Source organism: Bidens hawaiensis, unplaced genomic scaffold (genome assembly GCF_021521415.1).
Source record: "Bidens hawaiensis isolate Kalapana, Puna unplaced genomic scaffold, B.hawaiensis_p1.1 tig00002338_1, whole genome shotgun sequence".
NCBI lineage: Eukaryota > Viridiplantae > Streptophyta > Magnoliopsida > Asterales > Asteraceae > Bidens > Bidens hawaiensis.
Window position 1 is genome coordinate 2145017 of NW_027491126.1, and position 26505 is coordinate 2171521.

General features: G+C 39.6%; 2 pseudogenes; both read left to right on the top strand.

Moving 5' to 3' along the window:
• The first annotated feature begins 18950 nt into the window (after positions 1–18950).
• On the top strand, positions 18951–21435 carry LOC143618690 (UDP-glycosyltransferase 88B1 pseudogene; annotated as a pseudogene).
• An 860-nt stretch (positions 21436–22295) lies between these two features.
• Positions 22296–23697, top strand: LOC143618773 (UDP-glycosyltransferase 88B1 pseudogene; annotated as a pseudogene).
• The last annotated feature ends 2808 nt before the right edge of the window (positions 23698–26505 follow it).

The window sequence follows — 26505 nt, forward strand, 5'->3', positions numbered from 1 at the left end:
AAAACCTCCGGAAAGATGGTTAAGGTTACTCCGATGCCAAGGCCAACGAGTGACCAAGAAACTCCGGTAACCACAACCCCAGCTACTGGGGGAAACACCGGCGAGTACACAATTTTTACGAACACTACCCCGGTTACCCAAGCCGGGGCAAGTGCAGTAAACAATCCTTCACTGGGATTCACCGATACCCAGTTGGAAAGACAACAGACAAGGCTCCCCCGCCAAACACTTGATCAAGTTAAAGCGTGGGCGGAAGCACGTCAGAAGGAATTCCAAGCTGAGTTGGATGAACGCTTACGTTCACTCCAACAGGCTGACGAATTCGGAAGCACTCGACAACAGCTCAACATGACTAATGAGTGCGAGTATGATGAAGATTGGGAAGAATCTGACAGTGACGCAAACCCTCGTCATAGGGCGAAAGGGAAGCGCAAAGAAACGGACTTCCAACCGAGAAGGAATTTTGGAGAAACCTTCAAACCAAGGAACGCGGGGGGAAACCCACGTGACTTCTCCAAAACCTTTAGACCAACTGTTGCAAATGCGGGAACATCCAAGTTTGCATGGGACATTGCGGAAGCAATCGCCCCGAAGAGTGCCAAACAGATGTCCAACATCGGCACTTATGATGGTATATCCGACCCAGACGATCACTTGAACAGATTCATAGCGGGGGCAACCGTCAGCAACTGGACGGAACCCACGTGGTGTTATATGTTCCAGATGACGCTGGTTGGAGCGGCCAGGGCGTGGTTTGATTGTTTACCGGTCCACCACATCTATGATTGGGCGGACTTCCAACACAAGTTCAGCCAGCACTTCAGTCAACAGAGGAAATATACTGAAGAACAGTGGACGATCCTCAACTGCGTTAGAGAGGAGGATGAATCTTTACAAGACTTCATCACTCGCTTTAACTCGAAAAAGCTGAGTCTGGGAACCATAAGCGAAGATCTTGTTCGCGCCGCTTTCATCCAGGGCGCCGAATACCCAGAGCTTATCCGCACGTTGACGGGTAAAGACGGCATGCCATCCACAGGGGATGCCATCATGACGGCGGCCAAGCGCTTTGCCAAAACGGAGAAGCAACTGGGTAGGGATTTCCCCAGAGTACAAACCTCTACACGCAGAGGACTAGAGAAAACAACGTCCTTACCGCCCGACAAAACAAAAAGAGAAAGCTTGGTATTTGGCAGTCAAGGGTAAACTTTGACACCTCATCCGGCTCGCACCCTCGGTTAGGCGGAAGGGATAACATGCAGTCGTCGAACCGGAACTCCAGATGGACACCACTCACCAAACGCGTCACCGAGATATTTGCCACCGAAAGGCTCCCATGGACAGAGGCTCCAATAATCCGACAGCGTCTAAACGCTGATCAAAGCAAATCCTGTGACTTCCACAGGACAAAAGGCCACACCACCGAGATATTTGTCAGAGATGGGAAACTCACACCCCTCGTGGCGTAATGGACGCTAAGCAGGCTAATGCGTGTAGAACCCCAGTTGGGGAAAACACGAATGAAACTGCAGCTTCAATGTTGGAGACTACATACTGCGTAAACAACGAGATTCCGAACCAGGCGCATACCGGCTCGAAAGGCTCGATGGCACCCCCATCCCAAGAACATGGAAGGGAGCTCAATTACACAGGCTGCATGTAGATCAATTCCAAACTTGTAAAGAAAAGGGTTAGAGCCACTTCTAATGGAAATGATTCTCCTTATCACATTGACGCTGATGGTCTTACATTTCTACTTATGATCTGACCACACTGATATGCCGGTATTCACCGCATAAATAATTGGGGAAGTAAGTCGTTGCGTGTGGAAGGCGGCAAAACCCGCATAAAAAACGGTAAAAATTTCTAAGGAAAAGGTGAGGAAAACCTTCACACAGGTCAGTTATAGGTGAAGTTTGGCCAACCCACTAAATGAAAGTGACGGTCCTGCCCGCACAATCGTGATAGAGGAAACTGAACATTAACCTATTGACAACCACGCGTCGAAAGGTTAACTTATTCAAAACACTTAGAAAATTTCTAAAAAGATGAGGAAAGCCTTCACGCAGGTCAGTTATAGGTGAAGTTTGGCCATCCCACTAAATGAAAGTGACGGTCCTACCCGCACAATCATGATAGAGGAAACTGAACATTAACTTATTGACAACCGCGCGTCGAAAGGTTAACTTATTCAAAACACTCAGAAAATTTCTAAAAAGATGAGGAAAACCTTCACGCAGGTCAGTTATAGGTGAAGTTTGGTCATCCCACTAAATGAAAGTGACGGTCCTACCCGCACAATCATGATAGAGGAAACTGAACACTAACCTATTGACAACCACGCGTCGAAAGGTTAACTTATTCAAAACACTTGGAAAATTGCTAAGTTAAACTAAAGTATGCATGAGCGAATCATATATTGTTTATGAGGCAAAACAAGTGCCAAATTAAACTATAATATGCATGAGCAAGTCATATAACGTTTATAAAGCAAGTCATTAAGTGAAAGTGACGGTCCTACCCGCACAAACATTTATATTTCATAAAAAATTCAAACATTACAAGAATGGCCAGGTATCTACCCGCCTACAGTAATGTAAATCTATCCTAACGGTGGGAAGGGATATCAAGGTTCAAACTTCTGGACCACTCCCCCCAAACCCACTTGAACCCGCAACATCAGTTGGCTGTGGCGGTTCAAGGAAAGCCTTGAGAATAGTAAGCCCATCATCAGCAACAGCAATTTCGTTCACCTTCTCCACCACCGGATGCGGGAAGGCAGCATACTGGTTCACTGCTTGGTCGTAAGCAGCTTCAGTGTCCACGTCATAAAGATAGAAGTTGGAAGGCGGGATGCCCTTCTCAACAAACCCCAGACCAAGCAGGAAACCAGCCTTTTCTCCATCCTCATGGGAAGCGTTGAGGGCTGCGCTCATGGCATCGTCATAAGATGTGTTCGTGAAGATCCGATGCACAACCTACAAAAAAAAATATATGTATCAAAAACTTTTCTAAGTATAAAGAAAAGCGTAAAGATATTATGAAGCTACGCATACCTGCGACAACGCTTCTCGTAGAAGCCATTCCTTGGTGATCAGAGCTTCCTGGAGGGCAGCTTGAGCTTGGTCACGGACGCGTTCGGCTTCATTTTGGTTAAGGTTGGCAAGCAACACTTCCTTAGCAGCAGCCTCTTCAACGCCCTTCAGCTTACGCTCAGTGTGGTCAAGCATACCCCTCTGATCCAAGATCTCTTGGAGCTTCTTGGCGTCTTCCATGGCCAAGGCATCATGAGCATGCTGGAGCCCCTCTAGTTTGGCTTTAAGCTCCTCATTCTCGGCGCGCAGAGGCTCAGCAATGGCTTCAGCTTTGGTGGCCCTCTCGGTCGCGTTCCGCGCAGTTTCCTTAGCCAACCTAAGCTGTTCGTTAACAGATTGGGTAGCCTTGGAACGGGCCTCGAGCCGGGCCTGAACTTCAACCTCGAGGGCCTTGAAGGCCTTTTCCTTCTCCGCAGCAATGGCGGCAAGTCTCCTGTTCTCCTCCCGGATAGCCCGCGCCTGAGCCACTTCCTGGCTACGCGCCGCCTTTAACTTGTCGTTTTCACGACAAAGCAACTCGACGCGCGGCTGCATCCGGGCAAGGAGAATCCGAAGCTCATTCGTCAGCCTACCCTCCTGGTAGCTAGACATGGCTTCCCCCAACGCACCACTAGGGGCTGCGTGACGCGCCCACTCGACGCAGTCCACAGCCGTTCGAAGGGTTGTTCCCCGGCGGATGTTCCACCGTGGAACATACACCTCATTGGAATCCGAAACTGCAAAAACAAAAAACGGTTAGGATAAAATGATAAAAAAAAGATAAGAGGCCAAAATAACCCTACGCACCTGTAGGGTCGACAACAGGCCGGTAGCCGCCAAACCCATCACCCGAACCTAAGGGATATCCATCCAAGAGGTCAGGCAGATGGAAAGGAGGCATAGATTGGCTAGAAGCCCCAACCCTGAACATACCTGATGAACCGGCCGGGGACGAGGTAGTCGCCGGTGCCGGAGGCACGGTTGAAGCCGCCGCGGTAGAGACCATCTGAGGTGAACTCACTAGAGGTGAACTCACAACCGTGGCCGCCGCTGAGGAGGAGCCCGCGGAAAAAAATCACCGCCGGCGACTGTGAATATGGCACTGACAGCCGGCGGAGATGACGTCACAATTGGAACAGTTGCTTAAACGGGATGAGCAACTGAACCAACACTGCAAACAGGCGTAGCTGCCTGGGTCATCGCCTCGGGTAGGTTGACCAAACCTACCGTCGTGGGTCCAGAACTGCTCCTTCCCGCACCACTTTGGAATGCGGTCGCATCCACGCCTGCATGAAGATAACAAAATATTAAAAACAATGGCAGAAAGAATTGCGGGTAAGATAAAAAGTATACTTACGGGCTTTCTTAATCTTGAAGCTTCTGACGGGCGGGGACGAACCCGATGGAACTGGCCTCTTCATGCCAGTCACCGTCGTAACGCTTGGCTGCTCGGAGGTGACAGCTGTCCCAACCCCCATGACAATGGTCTCACCAGGGTTCCCCGCCGCCTCCTCACTTTCGGTCTCCGAGTCGGACTGATTTCCCTGATCGGCGGTGGAGGCGACCTTTGCCTTGCCCTTCACGCCGGCAGTTTTCTTCTTCCTCACGAAGAAAGGCCCATCTGCGGATCCCTCATCAGAAGATGATAAAATTAGGGAAACTCCAGCAGAGGTTTGAGCATGAAGAGGGCGAGGGTTAAAGAATCCCTTACCTGGCCGCGTGGCGCTCAAAATCTCGTGGCCCGGCGGGTAGACCTCCACGAACCTATCCGCCGTTTGCTCCAAAATGGGCAACTCGTTCTTGTCGAGATCACTAGTACCCAGTCGAGCAGGACCACCAGTCTCCCGCGGTTGCAGAAGCGATTGCAAGTTGTTTCCCTCTGAAAATAAATAGAAAAACAGTTAGAAGAAAAACCCTAAATCAACAAAAAGAGATGGAGCATACCATAGGGAATAGAATTCGAACCGTATTCAAGGATGATAGGTACTTGCGGCGTCCCAGAACCGGCATCCTTCCGTACCCGGCTCATCCCGAGCATCACCATCCCAGACTCCGCAAAGCGGTAAACCGGAGTCTGGATCTGGGAGATCTTGGTAAACCATTCAGTCTCCTGGTAGTTGGAGGCGTGAAGGTTGGGGAGTGCTCTCCCGTTCTTGAACGCCATCGCTATGGGGACGACGCGAGCGGAGATATAGAAAAACTCCCGCTTCCAAGACCGAAGACTGCGCTCGGTAGCGCAGATCTTCAAACCCTTGATCCGAGTGACCAAGGTATACCAGCCCTGGATGCACCTCCAGGAATAGGTCATCAGGCGGTCGACGCGGGGCTCAACGCCCAGAATGTGGCACACCCATTCAAAGTGGCGAACCTTTGCGATCGCCATCGGGTGCACCTCCGTCAAGTGTACACCGTGTTTCTCCAGAACACGGTATACGAACTTCGTTAATGGGAATCTGAGATTCCCATATATGAAGGATGAGGCATAAACCCCTATCTTACCCTTAGGGGCATCATACACCGTTTGGTGAGGCTCCGGAAACTCAGGCTCGTAAGGATCGAGCATGAACTTCTTGACGATATAGTTGTAAAGATCGACAGAGAGAGCGCACTGGCACTCGCCAGCAGTACTCTTGTCGTCCTTGTCAGACACGGACATCGGGTTCTCAGGGTATACGTCGGACTCTTCGGCAGTAACCTCAGGATCATGAGTAGAAGACATTTTGGAGGTATGAAAGAGAACGATTTCAGGAGAATGCTCGACGGAAAAGTTAGAGTATTCGCCGGAAATCGCTTAGAAGAAGAAGAAGGAGGTGAAGGTGTAAGTTGAGATGCATCCTCTTCCCCCTTTATATACCCATTGCAATGAATGCGATGAATTTAATGCGGGGGAGAGGGAAAAGCGCAGGCGCAATGAGACAACGACACGTGGAAAGCAAGCTGGCAACAGCTGTCGACAGGACGCGTGCCGTAAAATTCGCGCCCACGCGCCCGAAAACTCGCGCCCACGGCCTGAAAAAGCGTCTGGAATGACCATATACTGTCACGTCGCCATAACTTCCTGCACGTCCTGAAACTGTCAGAAGAAACAGTCGGACGACGCTAACGTCCCTTCAACAGTTTGGACTGTTCTTATCCTTTCACCAACTCTTCGAATTTCAAAAAGATTCAAAAAAAAAAGAAGAGGGACTATACCCCCTTACCTTGGTAACCAAGAAACCGTAAGACAAGTGCGGGTACAGTGTCAAGGCGAAACCCTTCACATACTTAGCACCTGCAGGGAATTGAAGCCAAGAATACCTTGGAAACCAAGAAACCGTAAGAAAAGTGCGGGTACAGTGTCAAGGCGAAACCCTTCACATACTTAGCACCTGCAGGGAATTGAAGCCAAGAATACCTTGGAAATCAAGAAACTATAAGACGAGTGCGGGTACAGTGTCAAGGCGAAACCCTTCACATACTTAGCACTTGCAGGGAATTGAAACCAAGAAGGATCTTCTGGGCCATGCTTGTGGAAAGGGAAATAACATCCCCGCATAGCGGGAACGTTGAGAACTAGATTGTTTGAAGCTACAAGATGGAATTGGTTGTTTAACATAATTGATCACTATGTCTAAAACTACCAAAACCTCGTGGAGAATCTACAAGTGAAACTCAACGCTCCTGACTTGCGAGGAGGTTACACACCTACCCGCATCATACCCAAAGATCAAGCAGAAAAGTCGGGAAAATCTGCACGTGACATTAGGAAAACCGCGGGAAGAATCCCCACGGAAAACCTTAAAACTAAAAACCCTTTTCAAAACCCCTTGCTTAAGTCCAAAAGTTCACCTCACTTATTAACAATTCATGAGAAGAACAATGGACTGGGGGGACTTGAAGAGGTAGGTCCTAGCAGAGCCCAGTTGGACCCGCAAGACTCACCTTGAAGAGGGACGTCTGCGCAGAGACCAACTGGTTCCGCAGGACCCACCATGCTCAGAGAGATGAAGACCTTACGCGTAGTACGCCAGCTGTTCCTGCAGGAAAAGCCTCCCAGTGGTGAAGTACCCCGCCTGTTCCCGCAGCTGCGGATACAAGCCATGAGGGAAGGCTACCCGCACTAATAGTAAGGCTACACGCACAAGGCACTAACTCTCAATAATTCAGTAATGTCACCTGAAGAAGGAATAAGCAAGGCGGGAATACTCCCGCCCAAATGAGCCAGTCCGTACGCTTCTGGAAGATCTTTTGTACTATACCTGCCATGGTATGGACAAAATAGACAAGATCTGACCAAAGCATCCGATGAACCAATCACAGGGTGACAGCTCACCGACAACAGTACGAGGAGGAGCACGCTCTAGTACAAAATGTCACTATCAGCCGCTGCCTACCCACCAACCCTCATCGTGGCACGTACATAGCCTGTAGTTGGTGGAAAAGGAATAGTACACAGCCGGCCATGTCACTATCAGCCGCTGCCTACCCACCAACCACCAGCATGGCACGTACGTAGCCCACAGTTGGTGGAAAAGGAATATTATACAGCTGGCTGTACCTGCTTGGAAACCTACCTTCGGCTATAAATACTCTAACACCTTGGAACGGTATCATCATCACATATCATCTGATATTATCTTATCTAGCTATTTCTCTTAATATACACTTATATTCAGAGCAATCTAGTCTGATTCTCACGCCGGAGGGTGGTCACAAGGAGGTACCCCCCCTTCTCAGTGACGAACTCACGGTGTCTGTTTTGCAGGTCATCAGAAGAATAACCATCTTTGCCGGACCTAACCCTCGTGGGAAACATCTACTTAACCCTAAGATTATCCGTAATCTGCCGGGGTCACTTAGTGTTTCTTCAGTGATGTTTTAACTTTTGCTAGGCTTTAGGTACTGGTTTTGTTTTGTTTCAATTGGTATTTAAGGCTTATGTGTACAAAGTAAATTATGAATTATTATTTTTTTCAATTCACGATTTATGAAATGTATCTTTTTCACATTTCACCCCGTGAACTACACATGATCGAAAATTTTAACTTAATGTAATTTCTCGTGTAACAATATTTAAAAGATAATAATTAATGTGTATAGACAATAATCTAGATCATAATGTCATAAAATATATAAATGAAGGCCTAAATATATATTTTCTACCGTGCTGAAAAACAACCATCAATTCAATAATTGATTATATTTAGCATTAATTTTTTTAAATGTGACTATAAATGTGAAATTTACAAATCTTTAAACAATGAAGAGTTAAGTGCCATTGTTTGTTTACTTTTTTTGTTAACAAAAGTTAATTGGTTCGTTTATTTTTGCTAAAAAAGTTGCTCGGTTCATTTATTTTTGTCAAAAAAAGTGGTTCAGTTTGTTTGAATTTTCAAGTAGTTCAATTCGTATATTTTTGTTAAAAAAGTAGTTCAGTAAGTTTATTTTTTTTTGTTAAAAGTGGTTCGGTTCATTTCTTTTTGTTAAAAAAGTGATTCAGTTTGTGTTTATTACAGTAGTTTGGCTCATTTGTTTTTGACCAAATGGTTAAGTAAATGAGAGAAACAAAAACTATTTTATCCCTAATGGAAAAACAAAAAGATTAACAAAAAGTACTAAAGTATCATGATTTCGGAAACGTCAGATGTTTATTTGCACGAAATTTAATAAAAGGTACTAAAGTTGCATAGTTGGTCAAACCCCGGGTATGAAAAGGCACTTAACTCAATGATGAATAAAATCCACACTATGTTATAACCCAATTAACAAAATGATTTTGACCCATGACCCATGGATATCTAGAATGAATGAGATGAGATATTAGAAATTAAAAAAAAATGTAGAGTTGACACCTAAGCTTTAACATTTTCTTTCATTAGTATTGTAAGATTCGTTTTTGTAACATCCCGAAATTTCTAGATTAATATTTAATATAATATTTTCGTTAGGTGAATTAAATGAGTTAGTAGAATAATAATAATACTAAATAAAGAAAAGAATTATGGACTTGGGTAATTAAAATGGATAAAGATAGTGGGATGGGCTTAGAGTCCATGGGCCTTAGTAGTATAAATACCCACCCTAAAACCCTAAATCCTCATTTTCTTTCACCCAAATCTCTACACACTCAAAAAACACACACACCTACACCATAAACCTTCGGCCGAGAGAAAGAGAGGTGAGATCCGAGCAAGCACACGCGATTCAAGATAGACACAAGATCTAGAGCCCTTGAGCAAGCTAACCAAGACCGAAGAACGCATCGAGGTAAGCCGTTCGCCTTTAATGTTTATGTTTTTAATAACGTTTAATCGTGAAACTTAGAACAAGATTAGATCGGGTGTAACTAGAACGAAAAGCTGTAAACTTGATACCAAAACAAAACTAATGAAACCATAATCATGTACGGCTCAATTAAAAGAGGACCTTAAACTAGTATTAAACGTTTTAACTTAAAGGTCCAACCTTTACGCGTTTTCGGGCCGAACCTTGTTTAAAAATGGCCATGGGGATGTTCGCGAGACTGATTAACATCATCATTAAGGGTTACGGGTTGAACATGGGTGTTAATGAAGTTAAAATCAAAACCGCCGCCACATGTTGATAACTTCACCTAAGGTTAACTTCACCTGTTGATAACTTCACCTAAGGTTAACTTCACCTGTTGATAACTTCACCTAAGGTTAACTTCGTCTGAGGTTAACTTCGCCTAAGGTTACCTTCGCTAAGGTTAACTTCACATGTTGATAACTTCACCTAAGGTTAACTTCGCCTGAGGTTAACTTCACCTGAGGTTAACTTCACCTAAGCTTAACTTCACCTGAGTTTAACTTAGCACTAAGTTGAAATAATCTGATACGATAGGACGAGTATTGATACGTGTAACCTATATACAGTTAGCAGAGCACAGTTAAAGAGAGGAACCACGATAAACGGAGAAAGGAACCGCATTCAGGTGAGTTTCTAGCCCCATTTCCTTGTTATGTTTTCGGGGCTGTGTGCATACTCGATGGGAAGTGTGAATACACTTACCTTAAGTGGTAAGTGTATGCTATAGATGTTATACGAGGTAGCTATTTTATAATGCTTGTCGGTACGTGAACGATCTTTGGATATTGCACGTATCGCCAAGGATAGTAAATTCCAAGTGGTTGTTAGTGTGTATGAATGCTATGATGTGACTTTCTTATTACGTAAATAATGAACTGATATGAAGTGTGATATAGGCAGGTAGAGGTAGAGTGTGTTAGAAGTGGCAAGAGTCTAGTAAGGGTGTTAGTGGCATAACGTGAGTGCGTGATAGGGAAATCCTATACGTGCCTTCGTTATTAAGTGGCATAACGTGAGTGCGTGATAGGGAAAGCCTATATGTGCCCCTGTTATTAAGTGGCATAACGTGAACACGTGAGAGGGCAAGCCTCTATGTGTTTCCGTAAACAAGTGGCTAAGTGGTTAGGGGCAGTTAAGTGGTTAAGTGGTAAGGTGGACATGTTAGACAGTGGATTATGTGTCTTCGGATACATACATATTATATGAAGTGGTTGTATGGTAAGTTGCTTGATTAACTAGAACTCACTCGGCGTAGCTGACTTTTAGTACGCACGCAGGTGAGCGAACTAAAGAGCCGGCATGAGGATGGCACATGGCATGGATTGAACGGCTGGCATCTGAAGATGGAAGAAACGATGTGTTAAATATATGTTATGGTTTTAAAGAAAAGATTAAATGTTTGTAATAAACGGTTAAAGTTTTATATTCCGCGAAAGTTTTAATTAACTCTGATTTGTAGAACTGTGTTTATGAGTAAATCCGACGCTAAAGTAGGGCTACCGGGAACGTGGCCTTACAGTTTTTTAATAGAGAAAATAATATAAAAATTGATTTATTTTTTAATAATATTTTATTATTTACTAAAACGTAGGTGTTTTGTGATCGACCTTCAATCCATTAATTGTTTTAAAGAGACTTCACTTCATTGATAGTTATGATGACAGACAAATACCTCCATCTTTTAATAACAACTCTAAAAATATTATCTAAAGACTCTTGCTACACATCAATGACGCAAACTAAAGGGATGCCGATCCCTTTAGAATCTAATTAACACTGATTGGTATCCGGTCTAATAGTACCCTCTATGCCATTATTGACCATATTTGAACATGATCACTGCCATTGACTATATTTGACATAAATTAACAATGTTTGATCATAAATTGTTGTGATTAGCCTCATTTTCTAGTAGTAAATTATTAATTAGTGACATTAAAGCTAAACAATATTAAAAATGTGTTAAGTAAATATGGCACACACAAAATGACATTAAAAATCTAAATTTAATTGACACAAATGCTACATGGCACTATAAATGTTGCCAATAAAATGTGGAGTACACAACGTGTAGTTAAATACTTAAGTTTTAGTGACACAAACACTAAATGATACTAAAAGTGTGTGCCATGCAAATGTGGCATACATAAAGTGTCATTAAAACTTAAATTCAATGGCATGAATGGAAAATGCTGCTAAAAGTGTGTGCTAATCAAATGCGGCATACGCAAAGTGCCACTAATACCAAAAATAGTGGCACAAAATCTAAGTGCCATAAAAAACGTGTGCCACTAGATGACATTTTATTTGTAGTGAGAGGTGTTTAGTTGCGTATGGGTATATGAGGTAAATTTGATGGTATATAAAAAGAAAATAGATTTTTTTAATTGTTTTAAAGGTAATATGACCGTTGAAGGTCCCACCACACCCCTCAACGTCGCACATACCGCTGTCTTTGATATTTTATGTCCATTATTTTGAATCTAGAACTTATTTTCTAGGAACGCTCGCTGAACCGAACTTTTCCGATTCAGCTCGCTTAAACGCTTAGTTTGCTTTCACTCACTTAGTTCGCTTTCATAACACCTTTTTCATCTTTTAACATTTTTGGGTGTAGTACGTTATATTTTTATTGTTATTTTATGTTCTAAACCAAAATTCACATATGTGTCTCGTATGTATTTGTTTCATATCATAATGCATGCTTGTATATTATGTGATTACGTGCTGGTTGTTTACTGTTTTTGTTGGTGGAAGTGACTCAAACACAAACGCATATATATAGTGGGAGGGCCCGACAGGACGTACCTGCGTCGCCTAATTCTTAAAGTTATGTTGGAATGCTTGGTGGTCTCACCTAAATACTCCTAGTAGGTTGGCGAACGGGGGTCGCGGGTTTCATAGTAGATTTGACTTATGTTAAGCGAACGAGAATATCATGTATTTACTTTATTTTACTTTATGATTGAGACGTTACATCTTGAATTGTGAATTTTCTACTTTTCATATTATGTACATATGCAAAACTTTATGAATTCTCACTAATATTATTGTTGACAAAATATATTATTTTATTTTAAACATGCAGTAAGTTGAAGTTTAATTTAAGAATTGAAGATTAGATAGTTGGACCATTAGGTAATTAAAAACATATCATAATGAAATTTAAAATTATTCTATTGTTAATTGATTAATGCCAAATTGTGTATTTGTGATGAAATGAAATGAAGTAATTATTTGTGTCACATTAATAATGTCATGAGCTTATGAGTAATTTGTACGTACCGCGCCGACATATTCTGCCTTGACATATTACGTCCAAGGTCGAGATATTGCACGTGCCATCATGCCCGTATAAAGAATATGACACGTATGTCGATTATGTGAGATAGGTTGTTTTTGGTTTAAGTGAAAGTTGAACATGAATTAATTTCTTGTTTGGTTGTTTTGAGGTTTTCCACATGTGTCGATTATGCGTGAAATGATGATAGTGATGTTTGTTGGTTATTGGTGGAATATTGAGACTGATTGGTTCGCCTCGTATGTTTTACACATACTACTTGAAACTAGTCAATTATACCATGTACAGTTAGTGTAACATCCTACTTTCAGTTATTATAATAAAAATAAATTTCGTTATTTCATAGTGGGTCGTTATCGGTTTAGATAAATAGAATACGAGTTGGGCCAGTGCTGGGTAAATGAATATGGGTTATGGACTTCGGTTAGGAAAGAAAGAAGGAAAGACCATGGGCTTAAGCCCATGATCCATAAATATATAAACCCTAAATATCCATTTAATCCTCATTCACACATATTCCATACACCACCCAAAACACACACTTAAGATTTCTCTCTAGTTCTTCCTTATCTCTATCCGAGATCAAGAAGGAAACCGAGCACCGATCCGAGGTAACGATAGTTTAATATTGTATGAGCTTAACCCGTTAGATAAAGTTGCGAAACAACGAGCCGATACCGTTAAACCGTTTAAATCACGAGATCCGGGTGGAATCGGGTATAAACCGAACCTATGATGAGCTTAGGGATCACCCTAGCTCAGATCTGGATCGAACGGGGCGAAAAACGGTGAAAAACGAGTTAAGAATCGTTTTTCCGGTGAGTTCGCGTTTTTCCGGCGGCTTTCCGGCAATGATGGCGCCGGAAAAGTAATACGAGGTTAAGGGTATGTCAGGGAATGTTCTGACATTCCCTGACCTAACCTAGTTCGCTAACGGGAATTTAGCGAATTAAGGGTGATTCGTTAAGTAGATTCGCTGAGGAAAGATAACGAACTAGCCTTAGTTCGTGTCCTGATTCGTTAAGTAGATTCGCTGAGGAAAGATAACGAACTAGCCTTAGTTCGTGTCCTGATTCGTTAAGGAAAAGATAACGAATTAACCCCCCCCCCCCATTTCGTTATAGCCATTCGTTAAAGGAGATAACGAATTAGAAGGTCCAATTCGTTACTTGAACTGATTCGCTATGTGGACTGGTTCGTACAAGGGCGGATTCATCAGTGGTCCAGTTCGTTAGAGGGTTCAGTTCGTTACAAATGACCAGTTCGCTAAGATAAGTCAATTCGTTAAAGACTGAATAACGAACTAGAAAGTTTAATAAAATGACAGAACAGTCCCTGGACTTAGAAAAAGAATGAATTAATTACAATTCATCCCTTGAACTTTTAAGTAACATATTATTCAATGATTCAAAATGCTAATGGAAAATGTGTTAAGACAGTTAATGGAAATAAAATTTTTCCAAGCTGACCTGGCAGCTCGACCCCAGCCAGGGGCTCTGCTCCTTGGACCCTACTAGGGGCTGCCGCCCCTAGACCCCGCTGCCAGGGGCGCTGCCCCCCGGACCTCCGTTCGTTGTGGGTTATATAGATAGATATACAACATGAGTAGTAGTAGTTAATTGATACATGTAAATATTATACAGTTAGCCGTGCACAGCTCAAGAAGGGAATAACGATTAACGGAGAGCGTAACAGGATTCAGGTGAGTTTCTAGCCCCATTTATGTGTTATGTTTTCGGGGCTGTGTGCATACTCAATATGTTTGTTAATACGCTTATCCTAAGAGATAAGTGTATGTCTTAGGTGAATAATGTGAAATGTATGAATGATTGCTTGATGGTACGTGAACGATCTTCGGATATTGCACGTACTGTCGGGTTGTAACGCTGTGTATGAGGTAAGTATGATATGTATGCTTATATGTATGAACGGGATAAAGTTAATAAAAGAAGGAAATGATGGCTGTATGGTTGTATGGTTACGAAAAGGGTACCGAGCCCTAATAATGCTCGAGGTATGATGTATGGTTGTATGGTAACGAAGAGGGAATCGAACCCTACTAATATTCGAGAACTAGGGAACCGAACCCTACTAATATTCGAGGAAAGAGGGTACCGAGCCCTAATAATACTCGAGGAAAGAGGGTATCGAGCCCTAATAATACGCGAGGAAGGAGGGTACCGAGCCCTAATAATACTCGAGGAAGGATGGTACCGAGCCCTAATAATACTCGAGGAATGTAGGGCGTAATGCTCTTTATAACGTAAGATATGAAAGTAAGTTAATACAAAAGAAAGTATGAAAGTATGAATGAAAGAATATAAGTTTATGTGTATTGTATAATGTATGATTAACTAGAACTCACTCAGCGTAGCTGAATTTTAGTATGCACGCAGGTGAGTAGGATGAGGCAGCTCGCTTGAGGAGACACGTGGCATTGAATAAGAGGCTGGCATCGGAAGACTCAAGACGTTTAAGTTTAATGTTTTGTTTATTTTGAAAGACAAGATGACGTTTTAAGACAAGATGTGTTTTGTTATGAAATGTTTTATGAAAGCTTTTATATTCCGCGAATGTTTTAATTAACTCTGATATTTAGAACTGCGTTTATGAGTAAATCCAACAGGAAAGTAGGGCTACCGGTAACGGGGCCTTACAGTTAGTCATCAATTTATCAACCTGTTGACTACAACTATATACTAAAAGTGCAAAATATTTATGGCTACCTACTTGTGAAGAATGAAGGTTGGTTTCACGGCTGAGCACGGCTCGATTTGGTTATCAGGTGAACTTCAAACCGAAACCGAAGTAACTGGTTATTTGAATATAAAAACGTTCGGTTTTTGGTTTTTCTGTTATTTTAGGTTTCGGTTCGGTTATTTTCGTGTTTTTTTTTCAACTTTGTGTAGACATTGCAAAATATATATATATATATATATATATATATATATATATATAATGAAAATGCAAATTTTAAGCTTGTATAATAACGTATTAAAGTACTACAAAAATAGGCACGTGTTACATGGAACTATAAGAATACAAAGTTGATAAATATTGTTTAAAATTCAACAAAGTTTTTAATTAAAAAACGTTATAAGTTTAGTCTCAATTTTCATTCATTATCCTATTTATTTTCAAAGTTTAGTTCATTCCTCATCATCTTGATAATCATTATCATCATCAATCAGTTCAGTTCCATTTTTACGGTTTTTTTAAAGATAACCGAATCGAAACCGATATTCGTTTTTTCAAAAAAAAAACAAAAAATTAACCGTCGGTTAATGCTTCGGTTCGGTTATTTCAGTGCGGTTTTTTCAGTTAATTCGGGTTTCTGCTCATCCCTAGTTGGTTTTGACTACCAAAATCAAGAGATTACTCTCAAAAGTCAAATCTCTCTATTCTAATAAAGTAAAGTAATTGCGAACACTTTTCATATTTTAGTTAATTCTCACCTCCAAAACTAAAATCTTAATTGTCATAATATGTTAATAATTATTCACTTTTCTTTTACACTATATTTATATTATATCTATACATTTTATAAAAATAAATATTAATATATTATTTTACTATATATTTAAAAATACTTTGTGAAATCCAAAAATCAACAATAAATCATATTTTTTAAATACTGAGAATAATAAAATTTCAAATGTTATCAATAACATATTGTATTATGTATATTGTAGAAAATTGCAAAGAAATATAAATCTCGAATATTCTTTCATTTTTACAAAGTAATTAATCATTAAATTATAAATATATGCTTAAAAGTCGATCTATTTTTTCTAAACTCAATCCATTAATTACTATTAAAATCAATCATTTAAAGTCCTTCCACAAAACGTATGGATCTTCACAATTTGAATACTCAAATTATAACATCCCGTTAATGTGTTTGTGGAGGAAAACGTAGGCTTTTGCCTTGTATTGTTCTTCGCAATTATTTCCCTCCATTATCGTTTTCAAAACACCCATTGTTTTGAGATGTTGTTTAGCATGTGCTGCACAGCACATAACTATCTCCGTTGATATTAAGAGCCGAAATTCAACTTTTGCGATGTTTGTCATTTTATTACTGAACACAAATAAGATAAATATTATGATTACATACTTATTAAAATTGAAAAAAAAATAACACAAACGTAGAGCTATCTTACAATACTGATAAAAGAAAATGTTAATGCTTAGATGTCAAGCCTACATTACTCCCAATTTATAATCTCTCATCTCATTCATTCTAGCTATTCATGGGTCATGGGTCAAAGCCATTTTGTCAAGTGGGTTATAACATAGTGTGGGTTTTATTCATTATTGAATTAAGTTTCATTTTCATACTTGAGGTTTGACCAATTACACAACTTTAATACTTCTTTTAAAATTTCTTGACGTATCCATTAAAACCATGCTATTTTAGTACTTTTTGTTAACCACCCGTTTGTTTTTTTTTTCAGTAAATCTGCATTAAATTAATTTATAAGTATTTTGAGAACCACAATTGAAATAAAAGATCTAATTTATTTTTATTATTTGACAAATCCCGTGTAATACACGGGTTCAAAAGCTAGTAAATAGATAAAGAAAAAAGAAAAGATTAAACTCCTTAGGTGGGAGATTACAAAATAAAAGATCTAATTTATCTTTCAAAATATTATCTTGAGTATTCATGAGAAGAAAATTTTGCATTTGTGTAACGACTATATGACCGTTTCATCAACAGTTATATATATAAAACTATATGTATAGATATAAAATTTATTTTGTAAGTAATAGAATAATTGAGATATAAATGATAAGCTTGTTTATGATTAACATCTTCTTACTTGGTTGATCTTCTTGATTAAGACGCAAGCGAGTCGTGCTGATAACGTATTATAATATAACTATAATTATAATAAAAATACTGTAGTAACTTAAGAAGTTTAGGTGTAATTATAGAGAGGAGTAGTAAGAAATGTGTATAACTCTTGAGTTTATCAAGACGGCACATCTTTCTCATTACTATGGAGGTAATATTTATACTACAGTTACAATATTATTTAATAGACAAAGATAAATATTTAGAAGATAACTAGGTAACAATTTTCATCCTATTTTGAATCTTTTGAGTTGAATTGTTTTATTAATAAAGTTGCTTCTTACCAATGAACTTGGTTATTGAAATAGTATATATACACTAATGAAAAAGAATAAATGCAAATGTTTTTATAATACTGAAGATTAAAAAACATAATAATAACCAGAAGAGTACTCAGAAATTTACATTTGGTGTCATGTGTCTACTGTCGTCTAGATTGTAACTGTATATTTTCATGTGTTGTTATTATTATGTTTCTTAATTTTCAGTATTAATGAACCTTCCGTTTATAAATATTCGTTAGCATCTACGTATAAATAATATTCTTAATAACCGAGTTCATTAATAAAATACGACTTTATCGATGAAACAATTTGACTCAAAAGATGAATAAAAACAAAATAAATAACGAACAACGTTAACAAACATTGTTTTTATATATACAAAATGGAAGGTGAATAAGAATATTAAATTGGACACGTAAAAATATTTAGTTTAGCGGCTAAAATTTCTCAACTAAAAGTAAAAACAATAAGCTGGCTAAATAAATAAATTCGGTAGGTAAATTTAATTTTAGTGGTTAAATTTATGCGGCTAAAAGAAAGAAAATAAGACGGCTAAGTGCAGTTTTAGCTAGTGAGCCGAGTTGGATTGTGCCAAGAGGGAATAGAATGAGTTGACTAAGTGAATAAATAAGGATCTCAAAGCCAACTAAGTGTTAGGCATACCGGCTAAGAAACTGAAGTTGTAGGCCTAAGTTTAACTGCTTTGGACACATAATATTTGGATTGTTGAAAGTGATTCTCATATACCTTTTAATTTTTATAAATTTCAGTGTCAAAAAAAAAGCCTTAGCCGGCTTTTCTGACGTGACGAATGTTTATTAGACCAAAAAGCAGTAATTATGAAGTCGAAGGCTAAATTAAGCATGCGTATTTTATAAAAAATGTGATCAAATTTATTTATTTTTGGTAATTTTCTCTATTTTTTAATAGCTTTTGAAAATAAGAATGCGAGGTCATTAACCATTAGGTTGGTACTCTTCAGTCTTCACACATGCATACAATTGCTCTAAACCAATTTTGTACTTTGCATATACAATATAATATAATAAAGAGCTAGAGGACACGTCAAGTACACTTTTATGACTTTTTATCTCCTTATTTATGTGCCCAATCTTTAACTGGTACTTCCATCAACCAGGAAATGGAATCCTCTACGGTGATTCTATATCCGTCTCCTTTAATCGGCCATCTAGTTTCGATGGTCGAGATTGGTAAACTCATTCACACCCACCACCCGTCACTCTGCATTAACATTTTAATAATCCCCGCACCATACGAAACAGACTCCTCTGATAAATATATCCAGGGCGCTGAAGACCCAGAGCTCATCCGCACCTTGACGGGTAAAGACGGCATGCCATCCACGTGGGATGCCATTATGACGGCAGCTAAACGCTTTGCGGAAACGGAGAAGCAATTGGGTAGAGATCTTCCCCAGAGCACAAACCTCTACACCCAGAAAACAAGAGAAAATAACGTCCTTACCGCCCGACAAAACAAAAAGAGGAAGCTTGTTATTTGGCAGTCAAGGGTAAACTTTGACACCTCATCCGGCTCTCACCCTCGGTTAGAGGGAAGGGACAACATGCAGTCGAACCGGAATCCCAGATGGACGGCACTCACCAAAAGCGTCACCGAGATATTTGCCACCAAAAGGCTCCCATGGCCAGAGGCTCCAATAATCCGACAGCGTCTAAACGCTGATCAAAGCAAATCCTGTGACTTCCACGAGACAAAAGGCCACACCACGGAGGAATGCATATCCTTGAAGGACGTCGTCGAAGCATTCGTCAGAGATGGGAAACTCACACACCTCGTGGCGTAATGGATGCTGAGCAGGCTAACGCGTGTAGAACCCCAGTTGGGGAAAACATGGGTGAAACTGCAACTTCAATGTCGGAGACTACATACTGCGTAACAACGAGGTTCCGAACCAGGCGCATACCGGCCCGAAAGGCTTGATGGCACCGCCATCCCAAGAACTTGGAATGGAGCTCAATTACGCAGATGCTACATGTAGATCAATTCCAAACTTGTAAAGAAAAGGCCTAGAGCCACTTCTAATGGAAATGATTCTCCTTATCACATTGATGTTGATAACCTTACCTTTATACTTATGAACTGACCACACTGATATGCCGGTATTCACCGCATAAATAAATGAGGGAGGAATGGACGATCCTCAACTGCAGGGGCGCTGAGGGTTATATAAAGATAGATATACAACATGAGTAGTAGTAGTTAATTGATACATGTAAATATTATACAGTTAGCCGTGCACAGCTCAAGAAGGGAATAACTATTAACGGAGAGCGTAACAGAATTCAGGTGAGTTTCTAGCCCCATTTATGTGTTATGTTTTCGGGGCTGTGTGCATACTCAATATGTTTGTTAATACGCTTATCCTAAGAGATAAGTGTATGTCTTATGTGAATAATGTGAAATGTATGAATGATTGCTTGATGGTACGTGAACGATCTTCGAATATTGCACGTACTGTCGGGTTGTAACGCTATGTATGAGGTAAGTATGATATGTATGCTTATATGTATGAACGTGATAAAGTTAATAAAAGAAAGAAATGATGGCTGTATGGTTGTATGGTTACGAAAAGGGTACCGAGCCCTAATAATGCTCGAGGTATGATGTATGGTTGTATGGTAACGAAGAGGGAATCGAACCCTACTAATTTGATTGCCTCAGATACATTCTTCCTACATGCCCACGACTATATTTGATCGCGAAAGTAACTCGTATAAAAATTTCTTGAAAGCTTCTAGTAACATAGCGAAATGTTCGGGTATTATTGTAAACAGCTTCTCCGAGTTGGAGGAAAGGGCTGCTCAATCTCTGAGGGATGGCAAATGCATCACTGATGGTCCAAGTCCGCCTGTTTATCTTATCGGGCCTTTGATCGCTAGTGGCAATGATAACAATGACGATGAAAACGAGTCTTTGAAATGGCTGAACACACAACCTAGTAAAAGTGTAGTGTTTTTATGCTTTGGGAGTTTAGGCGTGTTTAAAAAGGAACAGTTGGCGGAAATAGCTGTCGGATTAGAGAAAAGCGGGCAAAGATTTTTGTCGGTGGTGCGTAAAAGTTTAGGTAGTAAAGAGTTTGATCTTGATGAGATTCTTCCGGAAGGGTTTTTAACCCGGACTAAGGATAAGGGTCTGGTGGTGAAGAACTGGGCGCCTCAGCCGGAGATACTTGGTCACAAGTCAGTGGGTGGATTTGTGAGTCATTGCGGGTGGAACTCTTCGCTTGAGTCAGTGGTTTGTGGTGTGCCGATGGTGGCATGGCCATTGTACGCGGAGCAGAAGATGAATAGGGTGTTTTTGGTTGAGGAAATAAAGGTGGCGTTATGGTTGGCTATGTCGAGGATGGGTTTGTGAGTGCCGAGGCCGAGGAGGAGACGGTTAGGCAGTTAATGGATGGTGAGGAAGGGAAAGTGGTGAGAGAACGAGTTTTGAAGATGAGTGGAAAGGCAAAGGCTGTAGTGGAGGACAACGGTTGCTCTCGTGTTGATTTCTTGAAATTAACTCGACCATGGACCGAAATGTGACTCGGTGACCGGTATTGTTGATCATTGCGTAACTTAAAATAATAATATTTTCGTAACTTTAATAAGATGTTTGGTCAACTGTGGAAGTAAAAGTTATCCTTGATGATCACAATATTGTATTATTTTTGTAACGTTCAGAAGTATTTAGCATTGGAGACTGTTAAATATTCCACTGATGAGGATAACACATAATTATGCTCGTGAGATAGCTGATAACATAAAACTATGACCGCTAGGAACGATTCAGTTAAGTCAGTTATGTCACCGAAACCCCAACTAAAAATATTATATAACAAAAAATCTAAAAAAAAAAACATACGCTAATCAATCATATGGTTTGTTTTTGTTGATATATTCGATTATGATTCACTTAAACGGTTTTTGTGATTTTTTTTATCTGTGACTTTCACAGTTAAGTTATTTCACTGCGCGAACACACCGCATCCCGCCACCCCACTCAGGCCAACTATGTTGACATGATCGGGATCCACGCTGGCATCCGAGTTTGACTTGACGATCCCGGTAAAACCCAGTTGGCTCACCCCGCCCGAAGACACAACAGGTTTTTAATGCTCAGGTAAAATCCGGTCGGAATCAGGATCCGAACCCGGAACATCCGGGTCATCCGTCTTGTTCTTGGCAATTGGGGCAAGCCCCGCTGGTTAACCGGTTTTTGTAATGGCCGTTGTTTATAAAATATTAATGATTGAAATGGTATCACCAAAAAAGTCCATTATTTATTTGTGAGATACAGAAGTGACGGGGTGTTACGATTAGGTAAAACCTATGTGCTCTAAAACATGGACACAATTGCTCTATAGGCTCTTGTCAAGTACAGCTTGTATGACTTTTTGAATTTTGATCACCTTATTTAAGCTACTATTTTCATCTAACACAACCACTAGAAATGGCCTCCTCTACGGTGATTTTGTATCCGTCTCCGATAATCGGCCATCTAGTTTCGATGGTCGAGATTGGTAAACTCATCCACACCTACCACCCTTCACTCTCCGTTATTATTTTAATAATCCCCGCACCATATAAAACAGGCTCCCCTGATAAATACATCAACACCGTCACCACCACCACGTCTATCAAGTTCCAACACCTACCCCGCACCCCTATTCCCCCCAACATCTCTCCTACTGGTCATTACCTAGACCTCGCTTTCGGTATCCCCGAGCTTTACAACTCAGTCTTGCATGACACCCTCGTAACCATCTCCCAAAAATCAACCATCAAAGGTTTCGTCTTTGATAACTTTACAAACGCAGCGTTCCAAGTCGCTAAAAGTCTTGATTTACCCACTTATTACTTCAACACGAGTGCGGCTTCTGACCTTTGTGTGTTGTTACATTTTACTACCATCCATAACACAACAACCGAAAGCATTAAGGATCTAAACATCATGTTTGATATCCCTGGGACGCCTCAGATACATTCTTCCTACATGCCCACGGCTATGTTTGATCGCGAAAGTAACCATTACAATAATTTCTTAAAAGCTTCTAGTTACGCAGCGAAATGTTCGGGTATTATTGTAAACAGCTTCTCCGAGCTGGAGGAAAGGGCTGTGGAAGCTCTTCGCGATGGCAAATGCATCACTGACGGTCCAAGTCCGCCTGTTTATCTTATCGGGCCTTTGATCGCTAGTGGTAATGATAACAATGCCGATGAAAACGAGTCTTTGAAATGGCTCAACACACAGCCTCGTAAAAGTGTAGTGTTTTTATGCTTTGGGAGTTTGGGCGTGTTTAAAAAGGAGCAATTGGCGGAAATAGCTGTCGGATTAGAGAAGAGCGGGCAAAGATTTTTGTGGGTGGTGCGTAAGAGTTTAGACGGTAAAGAGTTCGATCTTGATGAGATTCTTCCGAAGGGGTTTTTAACTCGGACTAAGGATAAGGGTCTGGTGGTGAAGAACTGGGCGCCTCAGCCGGAGATACTTCGTCATGAGTCTTTGGGTGGATTTGTGAGTCATTGTGGGTGGAACTCTTCGCTTGAGTCAGTGGTTTGTGGTGTGCCGATGGTGGCATGGCCATTGTACGCGGAGCAGAAGATGAATAGGGTGTTTTTGGTTGAGGAAATAAAGGTGGCGTTATGGTTGGCTATGTCGGCAGATGGGTTTGTGAGTGCCGAAGCGGTGGAGGAGACGGTTAGGCAATTAATGGACGGTGAGGAAGGGAAAGTGGTGAGAGAACAAGTTTCGGAGATGAGTAGAAGGGCAAAGGCTGCAGTGGAGGACGGCGGTTGCTCTCGTTTAGAATTTTTGAAATTAACTCATCCGTGGATCAACATGTGACTCGGTGACTGTGACTGACTGGTATTGTTGATCATTGCGTAACTTTAAATGCATTCTTTTCGTAACTTTAAATAAGATGTTTGGTCGGTTGCGGAAGTAGAAGTTATCCTTGATGATCACAATATTGTATTATTTTCGCAACGACTAAGGTGTTAATTGAGGTTTTTGTAATTTAAAAACATTTTATAACTGATTATTTTTAAAACATGAAAAATAGTTAGAACAAATAGCCTAAATGATTTTGAAGTTTAAATCTAAATTTTTGTTACACGACTAGAACACAAGACCGTTTGAGATGAGAGCCACTTTAATTTTTTTTTAGAACTAGCGACAATTTAGGCTCAGTGAAAAATTATCTTTCTATTAATTTAAGTGTCAACTAAAAGTGAAAAATACCAAGGTCCACTTAGTTGCAAAGAATGGAGGTTGATTTTTTTAATAGCAAAGGTCTAGACACCTGAACTCTCCATGGCAAATAGGTTATCCTTGTGCACGGAAAAAGATCGTGGTGATCTGCTCGCCCACTCATAAAAAAATCCACAACTGAAAAAATGATGGCTTAGTCCGGAACAGAATGCTCCGGCGAGACTCGAATCCATTACCTACCTTAAGGAAAATCATGGTTTTGAAATTAAAACGAGAAATGCAGAAAGTTAACAAATAATAATATGATTCTTTAACGTTTTGAATTAATAGCATTTGGAGATTGTTAATTCCATTGATGAGGATAATTATGCTCGTGAGATAGTTAATAACATAAAACCATGACCGCTAGCTAGGTTCGATTCAGTTAAAACTTAAATGATTCGTGTCATCAAAAAATCTAAAAGTAAACCATGAGAGTGGAAGGGGCACTTATATGTACTACTATTGAACAGTCCAATCTTACATTGCCATATCATTTTAACCCTTAAGTACCCACAAACTATAAAATATATGTAACTAGTTTTTATCCCCCGTATTACGGGGGTTGTTTTATCTTATTTGTTTATAATATTTATTTATTTTTTGAATTTTTATTTTTTTTGTTTGTATGAAAGTTAATAATATACTTATGGTTTGATGATAAATTGTTCTATAAATAAATGAGATGTTATAACCTGGTTTAAAAGTTATAAGGGTTTGATGAGACTCAAGACTCGTTTATTTTTTTTACTATATAATTGGTTTTTTAATTATAAATAATATATAACTTTTTTTAAATAAATCAGATATTAATGTTTGGTATATCCCTACTTTATAGGATTTTTAAATTAAATATTTGATGAGATTAGTTTTTAATTTAATGAGATTTTATAACTCGTTTAAGAAATATTTGGGTTTGATAAGACCCATACTCAGTGAATTTGGGTCAAATGCATGAGAAACTTATATTTAAAAATCAAACAAATCAGGTGACTCCAAAAAAGGGAAAGCGACCACATCGCGACACATAGGATTTTTGAGTTTTCGTTTATATAGATTATAGATAAAATTATAATTATTATGTAATTTTAATTCTCCAACCTTTGCCATTAAATGAACCCATGTACTTTACCCATATGGGGTGGCGATGGTGTTGCCGTATGGTTCAGAAACCATACACTTTACCCATATAGATGTCCCGCCCCTCTCTAATAGATCATTGTTTTTGTTGATATACTCGGTTATGATTCACTTAAAGTTTTTTGTACCCACCCTTTACTCCTTCACTTAATGATAGTAACGACTGAAATCCGTACTCTTTAAATAAAGCTATCTTTATTGAAAAAAAAAAGAAGTCAGAAAAAACAAATAAACAGCCCTTTATTTATTTGTGGCGTGAGTGGAGACACCGGGACGTTAGGTAGCCTATGTGGTCTAAAAAGAACATTGACACAAACACAATTGCTCAACAACAGAAACAAAATCGTAAACATTGGCTTGTGTAACGTACAACTTTAATGACTTTTTGAGTTTTGTTCCCCTTGTTTATTGGACAACTCATTAAGTTGCTATTCTCATCAAACACGATTAATTTGAGTAGAAATGAAATTAGTAAGACAAGTCTGATATTATTTCATAATAATGCATTACAATACATACATAATAAAATACATACCTAGAATCTTAAGGTGAACTCATGGACTTACACAAATAATACGCATGGGCGGATTCACCTATTAAATGGGTAATGTATTGGTATATAGAAAATAACTAGAGGAGTACCCGTACGATGCAGCAGAAAACTGAAAACATATACTTTGATAATCATGTAATAATTTTTTTTGTGTTTATTATTTTGTTTGAAACTGTAAGACCATTCACCAGTTTGGTTTCACGGTTGAAACCGGAGCTGACTGTACATATTGAAATGCTAATTATTTACTTATTAAGTATGAGATATAATATATATTAGACATAGTTAAAATATAGTTAACCTTAACCAAAGTTTTATTTAATACGAGCAAACTCGTCTATTACAACTTTAATTTAACCAAATTTCCAGTATGGTTTTTTATAATCTTTGTTCTTGTTATGATTTCACATTCTATTTATTCTAATAAGGTTTATTATTTATTTGACCAAAGTTATCTTTGTTCATAGTATGATTCTCTTAATAACATATTAGTTGATGTTTAGTTTGAAGTGAAGGTATATGTAGATTAATAATTCTTATTTTAAATTTTAAACTCAAATTTTTTATAAAAAGTACAAACTATATCGAACCCTAATCATTGGTAATGGTTCGGTTTAGTTGGGTTTTAATTAGAAACAGTTTAGTTTCGGTTTTCACGACAAAAAAATACGTGTAAAGTTGGCTCATGGTTTAATTTAAAAAATCATCAAAAG